A 13,286-nucleotide genomic window follows, 5' to 3' on the forward strand; every position below is an offset into this window, starting at 1 on the left:
GAGGGCATCCTTTTAATTAAAAGGTTTTCTTTCCACTCCTCTGAAACGTTCTTGCCAAAGAAGAATACATTTTGTACTTAGTTGAAACAGATCAAGGCAAACCATTCATGTACTCTAAAGATAATGCCTGCATTTGGACAAGGAAGATTTGGGCTTGTACATTACACCCCCACCCCCCACCCTTCTTGGCCACAAGAAGATCGGAAGTTTTTGTTTCTGATTTCAGTTAAGCACTGTTTAGTGTTATTTCCAAACCCTAAATTGCACTTAATCTTAACTGTAGTGTGTTTGAAACAGGCCAGCTTCATTATCCATGGTTTGAAGCTGGCTTGTTTCGAAACCACAGTTAAGATTAGCCACAGTTTGTTGGGTTTTGATGACATGACAAACTGTGGTTAATTAGAAATGGAACCGAAAGCTTCCAAACTTCTTTTCATGACTGTGCTAATAGAAGGGAGGGAGGAGGGGCTTGTCTGAGCTTGTGTCCATCATGATAAACCATGACATCTGAACACAGGTATGGAGGACGACTTATTGCAGCTTATAAACTGACCGGCCTGTTATTTACTGGGTTCCCAGATAAGTGTGGCATTTCTGCTAAGTAAAAGTCGCTTTGTAAGTTTTTCAGTGGTGCCTGCTGTGAAGTGTGTTACAAAAGAAAACCAGCAATTTAATCTCATTTCCACTCAGAAGCTGAACTAAAATGCAATTGCTGTTTAGCTGCAAAAATCTATCGGTGTATTGCCGGGGAGCCATTCATGGGTCCTTTCATCCTTGGAGCTTTCCCCACTTGCCATTGCTTCATATTACCATTGCTGGTAATTGTAAATCTGTCTATAAAGTGATACAGAAGCTTCCAGTGAGCATCTTACCACTGTTAAATAATAAAATAAGCCATTGAAATGACTTACTGGCTGATAATGGAAGGAAATCACTATTCAAATTGTTATGATTTATGAAGGCAAACATCTCCTGAAACTTTTGCCAAAAAGCAAGAAGGAAAAACTTGCCTTTATGCTACCTGATTACTAAGACTTTGAATGGCACAGACTGATTTTATTCCTGCTTCTGCGTCTCCGTGCTAGAACTTACTCCGTGCTAGCGAATGGAAGAGAGTTGGAGAGCAGAGAGGGAGGTCGCTTAAATTCATAGTCCTCATTTCATCAGGGCACCTGGTCCTTGTACAACTGAAGTCCAGTTTGGCTACGATGCTGGTTGCATGCACTACTACCAGAATCCCTTACCTGTGTAAGAGCTCCATGCCACAGGTGTCATGCTTTAAAAAAGTCCTACTTTCTTGGCATCACCAGATGTAGAACTCAAACTCTCACTTCTGTTTCTGCCAAATTCTTTAATGGTTGGTATGTAGGAAAGAAACTAGTTGCAAGGTGTAGAAGGTACAAGAAAGGCATAGGTGCATGGTGAAGATGTGAAGAGGTTGATGAGTGACGTGCCCCTTCCTTCCTTCCTTCCTTCCTTCCACCTCCTTTTAGAAGAGCAGGGCAGGCTCAGCAGCTGGAGTCTTGGAACTGGGCAAGCAAATGGGCCCTTCTTTACTCATAAGGTTGAGCCTATGGGGTTTGTTCGCAATGGCCCTGGTGCCTCTTTGTCCTAGCCTATGGAGGTGGCGTCAGTGCCAGCACAGTATCTGGCTAACTCCCAGCTGACAGCCAGTAGTGGCATTGACTGTACTCTAGGAGGTGGCTGACTAGGAATGCCTGCTAACATGAGCCAAACACCTCTCTGCCAGCCAACCTACTTGGTCCCTCCCCTGAATCCTGACTCCCTCAATCACTGTCTCCCCCCCTTCCAGTTCAGATGCCTCCTAGATTTCATCCATCCCCACCCACTAACCTGCTGGACCCTTCCCCAAGGTCATCCAGTGAAATCCCCAACCTCCTCCCACTTTTTCTTCAAGATCTGACCATTCCCTCCAGGACACCATCACAGGACTCATGACAATCATGGGTTGCAAACTCTGCATTTGGTGGGACCCTTTTAAACACAACATTGGGGACGAGTCGTCGCTCAGTGACAGAACACAGGTTTTGCAAGCGAAAGACTCACTCCTTGACATGTCCAGTTAGAAGGAACTTGGGTGGCAGGGCTGGAAATCACCCTTGCGTAACCAGCTGGAGAACCTCCATTGGCTCAAGAGGGTAATACTGTATTTGCCCTAGATGATGTGATGCAGACAGTGCTCAGTTTATCAGAACTCCTGCACAACTGCAAGCTTTGCTTCAGTACAGCATAGGACCAGAATCAAAGGGGCATAGGAAACTGCCTTATACAGAATTAGACTATGGGTCTGTTTTACAGAGTGTTCATACTGGTAGTGCCTTTCTAGTGTTTCAGACAAGAAGTCCCCACCCCAACCCACCCATCCAAGCTCAGCAGGATATAAGCGCTCATGCGTGGGAGCAAGTGTGTTTTCTGTATAGTCGTACCTTGGTTTTCAAACAGCTTAGTTCTCGAAGGTTTTGGCTCCCGAATGCCACAAACCTGGAAGTGAGTGTTCCGGTTTGCGAACTATTTTGGGAAGCCGAATGTCCGACGGGGCTTCTGCGGCTTCCAATTGGCTGCAGGAACTTCCTGCAGCCAATCAGAAGCCATGCTTTGGTTTCCAAATGTTTTGGAAGTCGAACGGACTTCCGGAACGGATTCTGTTCCACTTCCAAGGTACGACTGTACTGAACTGTGGCCCTCTTACTGCTGAACCACATGTTGCATAAGACATAGTCATATCCATGGCACACCTGGAACGAAGCGGCTTCTGGTGCACAAATGTTTATGCCATAACCAATCTGTCAGTGTTTGAGATGCAAGACGTTGCTTTCTTGTGTTTACTGCCATGGGCTAAGATAGCTGCTTCTCAGAAGTTCCCGTAAAATCTACAGAAAATGAAAATAAAATCTACCAAGGTACGACTATACAGAAAACACACACCTGGAACGAAGTGGCTTCTGGTGCACAAATGTTTATGCCATAACCAATCTGTCAGTGTTTAAGATGCAAGACGTTGCTTTCTTGTTTTTACTGCCATGGGCTAAGATAGCTGCTTCTCAGAAGTTCCCGTAAAATCTACAGAAAATGAAAGGAGAAAGTGGGTGTTTCCTCTTCTGCCTAGGAAGTGGAAGCAGAGAGAGAGAGCAAGACTAATTATTACAACTGGAGTTGCAGCCTTGCTAATTAACTCTTGTAAATGAGCCTGAATAGTTAGTGCTACCTCTGGAAGGAGAAAAAAGTAAGGGTTCTTAATGATGAACAGGAAAAAATGGTGGGGGGTTATCATGCACATGTGAAAAACTCTACTATGACTTCAAGTCCACGTGGCTGGGCTGAAGTGGCAACAGTGAGTTGTCTGAGTTTAATTCTGTTTTGGATATTATTTTTTTATCAGACAGTGCAGTGAGAGAGATACTGTAAATGCCAGGCATGAATCATCAGCACAGGCAGGGCCGGATTTAGGTTTGATGATGCCCTAAGCTACTGAAGGTAATGGGGCCCTTTATATGTCCAGCTGTCCTTTGTCAACAACAAATTGTCGCTGTTTTTCGTGTTGAATATATGCTATATGGTAATTTATGGACCTAATACGTCTCTAAAGCCATTTGCACATAACAAAATATGTATTTTATCAAAGTAATGGTTGAACTGAAATACAATTAAGAAGAAGTATATTAATAGTGAAATAATTATTAAGCTCGAATTTAAAAATGATTTTTTATTCATAACAAACTTAATAATGCAAACACATTGGCATTTGACAATAACAAAAGTTTTATTTTATTTGTTTTTATCTTATATTTTGGAAATGTACATCCAGGTTTTTTTTCCCTTTAAATTTTTTGGGGCCACCAAGAGAGCTATAGCTTTTTTAGCTTATATGTAAATCTGGCACTGAGCACAGGCGATCATATCAGAATTAGCTGCTTCAGCAACTCTGTTTTACCCTCAGAAGAAGACACTGTTAGAATGTCCAGATCGTCTGGATTTGTTTGTGTCCTGTCCCAAAGAAGATTGCCTTAATTGGAAATGCCACCAAAGGAAACTGAACGTGGCATCGACCTGAAAGTGAAAAATTGCCTACAGAACGGAAGAAGCCCTAAATCGTATTGCAGAGGTGGACAGATCGCAAACTACAAGGCACATTTCAGTGGCCTGAAAGCTCGTCATACAGAAACCTGAGAATTCAAAAATTCCATTTTAAAATTAAGTTTCTAGGCTTCATGATTGCAGGAAATAAGCTTAAAACACAATAAACACAATAAACTTAAAACACAAGTAGGTCCGTCCGCCAAACAGAAAATATATTGTTTTCATCTCTTTTGATTTCTAAGCTGAACTCTTGATTTAAGAAGGTTGACTTCCAAATCTCAACATTCTAAAGCTAGCCATAGTTAAACGCCGTGACTACGGTATTCACATATTCAAGAATAGCTGGGACAGGGTGAGGAATTGTAGTTTTCAAAATCCTACTTGTGAGTTCACTTACTTCCTGCAGGAGCCTGTGTGTGCTGCTTTGAAGTTTATCCTTGATTGCCTAGAAGAGCAGGTCCCTGCTGGACTTCACTTGCCCTTGTTTTCTCAAAGAAAATAAAAACAACAAAAACATATATATTCTTTCTCTGCACTTTGATCTGAAAAACCCCTTTCAAGTGGGTTTTTATTTTTTTTATTTAAAATAATAATAATAATAGCATTTGGGGGCAAAACAAGTAAGTGTACCAGCAGGCTCCATAAGGGTCCTTTCAAATGTTTGTTGTTGTTTTTTTGAAAGAAGCTATACATTTGCAGGAATCTGGCATCAGAAGCGTTATATTCAATCCCCAGATAATAAAGGGTTACTGTTGCTGAGAAAGTGGGGTGCAAATAGCCTTGTCATTGTGTAGCAGCTCATCATTGCTTCTTAAAAGAAAATTGATGGCCGACTTCCGGCCGGGACGAGGAGCCGAAAGGAGACGGGATTCAGCCCTCCAGGGAGAGTCCAGTTCCTGGTGAGAAATAGGGGAGTTTGCAGGGCACCGCAACCCCCTAAAAACCCCAAAAGGATTGTTTTGGGGACTGGGTACCTCTGCAAAAGAGGGATGTATCAGCCAGCTTGGGGGAACCAAAGGTTTTGAAAACGTACCCAAAAAAATCCTTAGAGAAAACACCTGGGGGGGGGGGGGACTCCTAACACTTCCCATTGAAGACTGGTGGCCACTGATGGTTGACTCAGTCACTGTTGGGGTGGGGAGGTAGGAAACCAGATGGGATAGGAAATGATAATGGAGTATCCTGGACAGCAGCATTACACGCTGTCAACGTTTTGTTGCCGATCCCACTGGTTCCCTCTATTTCCAGGGTTCAGACTGTGAGCGCCATTGCCTATGTGGCCAAAATAGAACTGCTCCTTGTTCAAGAGAGAGGTATCGGCAGCCCTTCCCGCCACCAGGGTTTGCAGAAGGACAAAAACAATTTGTGGGGGCTGAGGAACCATATGGGAGGGAACCAAAAAGCAGCTGAACAAGGACTGAGCATGCTCGGTGGCCAGGGAATGTGGGCTGATGGGTATAAAGGGATAGAAAATGGGGGGGGGGGAGAGAGAAAGAGAGAGAAAGATGGAATGGAGTGACCGCAATCTCAAACAGCTTCATTCCACAGTGCAGCCTTTCCATTGCATGTACTTTTTAAATGAAAGGACCTTAACATGGATGGATATTGTCAAAGGAGGACCAACAATAGCCTTTTACTGTTTTTTCCTAATGCTTGGTCTGCAGGCTCCCATGCACAGCCCAGAATCCTCTACAGTGGTACCTCTGGTTACGTACTTAATTCGTTCCAGAGGTCTGTTCTTAACCTGAAACTGTTCTTAACCTGAAGCACCACTTTAGCTAATGGGACCTCCTGCTGCCGCTGCGCCGCCAGAGCACGATTTCTGTTCTTATCCTGAAGCAAAGTTCTTAACCTGAAGCGTTATTTCTGGGTTAGCGGAGTATGTAACCTGAAGCGTATGTAACCTGAAGCGTATGTAACCCCGAGGTACCACTGTATATTCTCTGGTGGTAGATCAGAGCCATACTTGGTCATGTGTGCTTTTGGTGTGTGTAAAAAAAGAGGCTTGTTTGAAACTTAAAACACTTACGTTTGGAATTGCTAACTCTTGTCGAAACTTTAGGTTTTCAAATGCTACCAGCATGGCAACATTACATGCCATAAAAAGCTGGAACTTGGAGAAGAAGTTGGCTGTGTTGCTTGTGATCCTGGCATCCATAGAACTGTCTAAAGTTTTGTTGTGGTTGAGTCTCTCCCAAGAGTTTCAGAAACTTGGCTCTGGAATCCCTACCAACTGGCAGACACAAAAAGTAGCTGAACTTCCTGACTTTGGGCAGCTGAGTTTTTTCCTGCTCGTTAGCATCATGAAGCTGGTAGCCTCAGGCCATTGTTGCAATGTAGGTATGTGATTCAAATTTCCTTCATTAGGTAGAATTCGATTCTTTCACACACACCCCAAAAAAGTTTGTTGGCCTCAGGCAAGGCTGTTAGTCATTCTGCCATAGCTTAGAGGATGTAAGTGCAATATTTTGCAAAGGACTGAAAAGGATTGCAAGGCAAAATATCATTCAGGAAGTCAGAATCTATTGCAGTGTCTGAAAACCCATCAGAATTCATTTATGTCCTCTTGTGAGTGACCTCACCATTTAAGGGCCTTTAGTGGAGGATGAACAGGCACAGAGAGACAGACCGATGAATGCCACAGGATGAATAAATAGTACATATATGGATTCAGTGCATTGTATTATGTGCAAACACACTTAAAGGCACCATGGCTTATTTAATTTTTAAAGAAAAACAGCCTTGGGGAGGGCAGTTTTTAGAAGAGAAGTTGCCAGTGAGAGCAGGTACTTGGCCACTTAATCGTTTTTCTCTTGTTGCCCTTTCTCCATTCCAGATTCCTTGTATCCCAAAGTTTTCTGTGCTACATTTTGAACCAAGGGTGGTTGGGGAGGCAATTTTGTACAAAGAAAAAATGATAAGCGTCTTCTTCCCTGCACTGCTTCTTTGCTCAAAATTGCCCTCTCCCAAAGCTGTTAAATATGAGTAGCAAAATGAGAGCACCCCTAAACATTTTTAAAAGAAAGAAAGCACTGATGATAACCAAACATTATCAGGTATCTTGACAAACAAGGGACAAGCCACACCCTCAAATTTCTGTTGTAGACAGCCTTTGTCTGTGATGCATGTGAGATGTTTTAGGGTTGTCTTTAGCCAAGGGGCTGGGCAATTTCTAAAGTCTTTAAAAGTTCTTGCACGCCTTTGTTCTGGATCATCACCTCCTTGGAAAGTGGGGGGGGGGGGTAACTCTGTTGCAACAGGAAAATAAAGATCTTCCTTGCTTTCCTTCTACTGGTTCCTGCCTCCATCCATTCTTCTCTGACTGATCATGGACTTAAGGGACTCCTTGGGGAGTTGGGCTGCAAAAGCAAACCCCAATTTTTTTTCTACAACAAATCTAAAGCCAGCAATCCTGTACAGTATCTGTTTATTTTCTAATTCATTTTTGTAGTATTTTAAGTAAGAAAAATCTGTGGGGGAAGGATAGTGAAAGCACCTGGTTTTATCAAAGCCATGGTTGGGTCGCATGTGTTTGTTGTCCGAAAGCCCATGCCAAACTAACATACAAAGTAAAGAACATAATTTACTACAAGGAAAACGTGGGACTTAATCAGTTACTGTTTATGCCACATAGCCTATCTAGAGTGATTATATACAGTGCCTATGGGTGCAGTCAAACTGACATTACTAGAATGAGACAAAAACATTGAGAGAGCATTTATGGATTTCTTCCCATACAAACAACCAGAAACACTTCCCAGCCCTCTCTGACTTATTTTCCATTGTGGCACTGAAGAAACAACAAACCACCACCTGAGCTCTATGCCTTAATGTGCAAATTTGTCCTTTGAAGGAGCAATGAAAGGCCTGTGAAGCCAGTCATCTATCCCTTCACATACCTTTGGGTGCCTTCAAATTCTTTATTTCATTTTGCACTTGAAGACGAAGACAAAGAAGAAGAAGAAGAAGAAGAAGAAGAAGAAGAAGAAGAAGAAGAAGAAGAAGAAGAAGAAGAAGAAGAAGAAGAAGAAGAAGAAGAGGTGGTGGTGGTGGTGGTGGAGGAGGAAGAATGTCTCCATGGTGCATTTCATTGTGTCAGCTTAATTGTGTCAAGGTCAATGAGATGATAAAAGCGCATTCAAAAGTTAGCCTTTGGACCTTACAGAACGGGCTCTCCGAGAAGAGGGAGCAGGGATACTGGCTTCTTCTTCCCACCTCCCTGCAGGGCAGAGTCTCACTGGAGGTTGGGGAGGGCTGTGGGCAGCCAAGGGGGGAGGCAACAGAGGAGGCAGCAGGGAACAAGCAGAGCCTGAACGAGAGGGTACAGTGTTGTCATCTAGAACCAGGCACTGTCTCCACAGATGGGAGCCAAACCCCCCACCACCACCACCTCAGAGGAGCACACGCTTGTAATTACAATATCCCTACAAAGCGAGCAAGTCTCATGAGTGAAGCATCTTCTCTTTAGAAACTGGGTGTGGAAACATTTGGGACATCTTGGTTGCTTCCATCCAGATCTGAACACCTTGTATGCTTTCTGAACTCTTGAATCATGACTTCTGAACTCCATGTCTGCTGCCAAGTCTGTAGCACTACTTTCCTGAATAAATATCTCTTTCTTCATTACAAGTAAGCTCCTCTGCCTGTGTGTGTTGAGCATGAAGCAGGAGAGTTAGAGGAGTATCCATGTGATGGACTGCCAGCTTCTCAGCAGACGGCCTTGTTTACGCTTAGTAATTGTGCAATCCTACTCACGTCTATTCTTTGCTGCCAAAGAGGCTTACTTCCAAGTAGGCGCATAGAGGACTGTAGCTTGCATCAGCCAATGGTCTTTCCCCTAGTGCCTTAACTGTGTTTAAATTCAGATCTCATTGTTAGACTACTGGGAGATAGCAGAAGCTGTAAGAAATTAGCAAGTCTAAATTGGAGTACAGCAAGAGGCTATATCTTCCTATATACATAAAAATGTAAGGCTGTTATCACACAGCCCCCGCCCCGGAGGCAAACCCATGCAGCCCCCCCCCCCGCCTCATAGGACTAAGCAAGCCAGGGAGACCTGCTAAGGACCAGCTGCTTTTTTCCCTTTGAGTTTATAACATTAAGGCCTCAGACAAGCTCTGCATGGGTCTGCCTGGAGGATTTGTAGTGCCTCATCACAATCCTGGATTTGCATGAAGTTTGTGGGGTGGGGAGGAGAGCAAAAGAGAAGGCAGCTTTTAAAATGGCGGCTTTACATGACTAAAGAGGATTGGCAATTTAAGTTGACAGAATATGCACAACCTGCAGATTGCACATATAGAATAAGAGAGCAAGAAGAACATACATTTAAAGAAGATTGGAAAACGTTTATTGAGTATATAGAAAATAACTGTGCGCAGCTGAAAACGCTGGCAGCATTAAGATAAATTCAACAGAGTAAATAATTCTTGACAGATGCAATAGTGGAAAACCGATTGGAATGGTTATCGTAAAATATGCAGGGATGTAAGATATGCAAAATGAACCATGGAAATAGAATAAGGGAAGTCATTAGATATTTTTAAGTATGGTTAAACCACAGAGCCTAGGGCTTGCTGATCAGAAGGTCGGTGGTTCGAATCCCTGCGACGGGGTGAGCTCCCGTTGCTCGGTCCCAGCTCCTGCCAACCTAGCAGTTTGAAAGCACATCAAAGTGCAAGTAGATAAATAGGTACCACTCCAGCGGGAAGGTAAACGGCGTTTCTGTGCACTGCTCTGGTTCGCCAAAAGCGGCTTTGTCATGCTGGCCACATGACCCGGAAGCTGTACGCCGGCTCCCTTGGCCAGTAATGTGAGATGAGCGCCACAACCCCAGAGTCAGACACGACTGGACCTAATGGTCAGGGGTCCCTTTACCTATACCGAAACTGTTTATTTGAAATTGTAAAACAGAAAATTTAGAAGAAGAAGAAGAAGAAGAAGAAGAAGAAGAAGAAGAAGAAGAAGAAGAAGAAGAAGAAGAAGATGAAGTAGAGTTTGGATTTGATATCCCACTTTATCACTACCTTAAGGAGTCTCAAAGCAGCTAACTATCTCCTTTACCTTCCTCCCCAACAAACACTCTGTGAGGTGACTGGAGCTGAGAGACTTCAAAGAAGTGTGACTAGCCCAAGGTCACCCAGCAGCTGCATGTGGAGGAGCGGGGACACGAACCCAGTTCACCAGATTACGAGTCCACCACTCTTAACCACTACACCACACTGTTTTAAACAACAGCAGAGGTTTGGATAAAGGAAAATGAAAGTGAAACGGTGGGGCCATTTTAAACAATGGCAGAGGTGTGAGTAGAGTGAGCAAGGGGTGTCATTGAGAAAGTGTGAGTGACAGCTTGAAACAAAGTTTGAGTACAGTGAGAAGTGGGCTGTGAAAAGCTCCACCCTGTTAGCTTTAAATATCCCATAGTACCTTCCCACAATCATGCATTTCACTCCTGGTACCATGCGTTGCCTTCATCACGAAGTTCTAGGTTCTATGTCGTATTTTTGAAGTGATGCTTTATTAAGGAGCAAACACCTGTATACATACAGCATCCTCCACCAGCTGAACCAAACCTCTAACTGGGCAAGCTGCGCCTGACAAGTTCACTCTTAAGAGATTCGCAGTCACTTTACAGATACAGGAGGGTATATCAACATGGGGAGTCTGTGTGTGTGTGTGTGTGTGCGCACGCGCAAAGGGGGCTGCAGAATAGGAGAGAGGATAAGACATGGAAATAAGGGTGGTCTTTGTGCAAGGGAGAGTTGAGAAAAGTGAGGAGGCAGGTGGAGGGGGGGACAGGGGTCCCAAGGGGGTTCAGAAGGAAGAGAGGCGTGGGAGTTGGGTTGAAGATGAAAGCAGGGGCATGGGTGGATCTGGAGAAGAGGGGGGGATGCCAGCTACATAGTTGAATGGAAGGTTGCTTAGTAGTTGTGAGAGGAGGAAGATGGAGGAAGTTACAGTTTGTGTGCAAGGTCAGGGTGTTGCACAAAAGGAGGGGGAGAAGCATGGGCAGTGCCGGATTTCCGTATAAGCTAAACAAGCTGTAGCTTAGGGCCCCACTCTCTTGGGGGCCCCTCCAAAAAAAATTTAAAGGGAAAAAACTGGATGTACATTTCCAAAATATAAGATTAAAAAACGAATAAAATTAAACCTACATACAGCAACAGTGGCAAATGGCTTTAGATACCTATTAGGTCCACAAATTACCATATAGCATATATTCAACACGAAAAACAGTGACAATTTGTTGTTGACAAAGGACAGCTGGACATATAAAGGGCCCCATTACCTTCAGAAGCTTAGGGCCACATCAAACCTAAATCCGGTCCTGGGCATGGGCATAGGGGTAACGGTGAAAAATGGCTGCAAAGCAGGGCTGCAGAATAAAAGAGAAGCGGCTTCAGATATGGGGTTGGGAAAGCGAAACCAGAGCTTAGCAGTTGCATGAAAGGGGGAACTCTTGGGGATTCATGACCAGGAGTTGGTGAGTGGAGCAAGCAGGGGCACGGCCCCGTGAATGTGGCTTGGTGTATCTGATACCATTTTGAGTGAAAATATGGGGGGAAAGCTTTAAACATGCATGTGGGGGTGGTTATTAAATGTAAAAAGAAAAGCAATCCTCTGGATGTTTTTCATTGGAGGCAGTGAGGTACTTGCAGGAAGCTGGCAGCAACCAACTCATTATAGCACGTATTTCTTTCCCCTCAGTGATGTGAACTACTTCCTTCACTTGCCAGACTGAGTCTGCTTTCCAACAGCAGATTTATTTTCACAGCAGAGGGCTTTGCATCCCACGGTGCTAAGAGTCACATTAGCCAGTTTACTTGGTTAGTTAATTTTATTTGTTTACTTCTTGCCGGGCTGTCAATGCAAGTACAGACAGCAGGCTGTTTCCTTTAAATATGGACACTGCAGAAATTGTACAGTAGCAAAAACTGGCTAGATGAGCTTCAGGTAGAGATGCCTTGATTGAAAAAGACTTACGAAATACTGGAACCAGTAATATACTGGGTGAGGACCAATAAACGGAAGCTGAATTTATTTATTTAATAAGATTTATACATGAGCTTCAAGTGGACATACTGATTGCAAAAGCCTTATGAAATACTGGAATCAGTAATATACTGGGTGAGGACCAATAAACGGAAGCTGAATTTATTTATTTAATAAGATTTATACATGAGCTTCAAGTGGACATACTGATTGCAAAAGCCTTATGAAATACTGGAATCAGTAATATACTGGGTGCGGACCAATAAACGGAAGCTGAATTTATTTATTTAATAAGATTTATACATGAGCTTCAAGTGGACATACTGATTGCAAAAGCCTTATGAAATACTGGAATCAGTAATATACTGGGTGAGGACCAATAAACGGAAGCTGAATTTATTTATTTAATAAGATTTATACATGAGCTTCAAGTGGACATACTGATTGCAAAAGCCTTATGAAATACTGGAATCAGTAATATACTGGGTGAGGACCAATAAACGGAAGCTGAATTTATTTATTTAATAAGATTTATACATGGCTTGATTGTAACAGCAACAACTTCAAACCTCCCCCCCCCCCTTTAAAGTGATTTACTAAATCTTCACAAGATAGGTGCTGTGGACTGTTGGTTCCCAGGTCTGGGAATTGGATAGATGCCCTGTTCTGGATGGGGCTGCATTTTTCCTCAAATGAACAGGTAGGTACATAGCTCGGAGGTACTTCTTGATCCACCTTTGTCACTAAAGGCCCAAGTGGCATCAGTGGTAGAGAACGCTTATTTCCAGCTCCAGCTGGCACACCAGCTACAGTCATTTGTGAAGGAAGAGATAGAGCCTTGCCGCAGTACAGGTTTGGGCTAAAGGTGGATCCCAGACCTGAAAACCTTGAAGACTACAGGTGATTCTTCAGTGTTTCAGACAGGAGCCTTCGTTAGCCCTGTCTGGAGACGCCGGGGAACGAACTTGCAAATCCTGCGTTGTACCACCAAGCTGTAGCCCTTTTTGCCAATTAATACATTTCTCTGCACCGTTTAAATAAATTAATATTGTGAATACATGCCTCATTTTCGCAGCATTTGGCTGACCAAGTGTCCAATCGTATTTGTGTTTCTTTTACGGTGATTTAATGGAGGGCGTCCGCTATCCATGTCTAACATGCTGGTGGCTGGCATTCAGGCTCGGGTGTTACTGATTTCA

The 13,286-nt window shown here is 43.5% G+C and overlaps 1 protein-coding gene across 2 annotated transcripts in view; it reads left to right on the top strand.

Moving 5' to 3' along the window:
- Positions 1-13,286, top strand: part of LRRC20 (leucine rich repeat containing 20) — an 83,027-nt gene that overhangs the window by 68,509 nt on the left and 1,232 nt on the right. The window lies entirely within an intron of this gene.

This window comes from Lacerta agilis, chromosome 5 (assembly GCF_009819535.1).
Source record: "Lacerta agilis isolate rLacAgi1 chromosome 5, rLacAgi1.pri, whole genome shotgun sequence".
Classification (NCBI taxonomy): Eukaryota; Metazoa; Chordata; class Lepidosauria; order Squamata; family Lacertidae; genus Lacerta; species Lacerta agilis.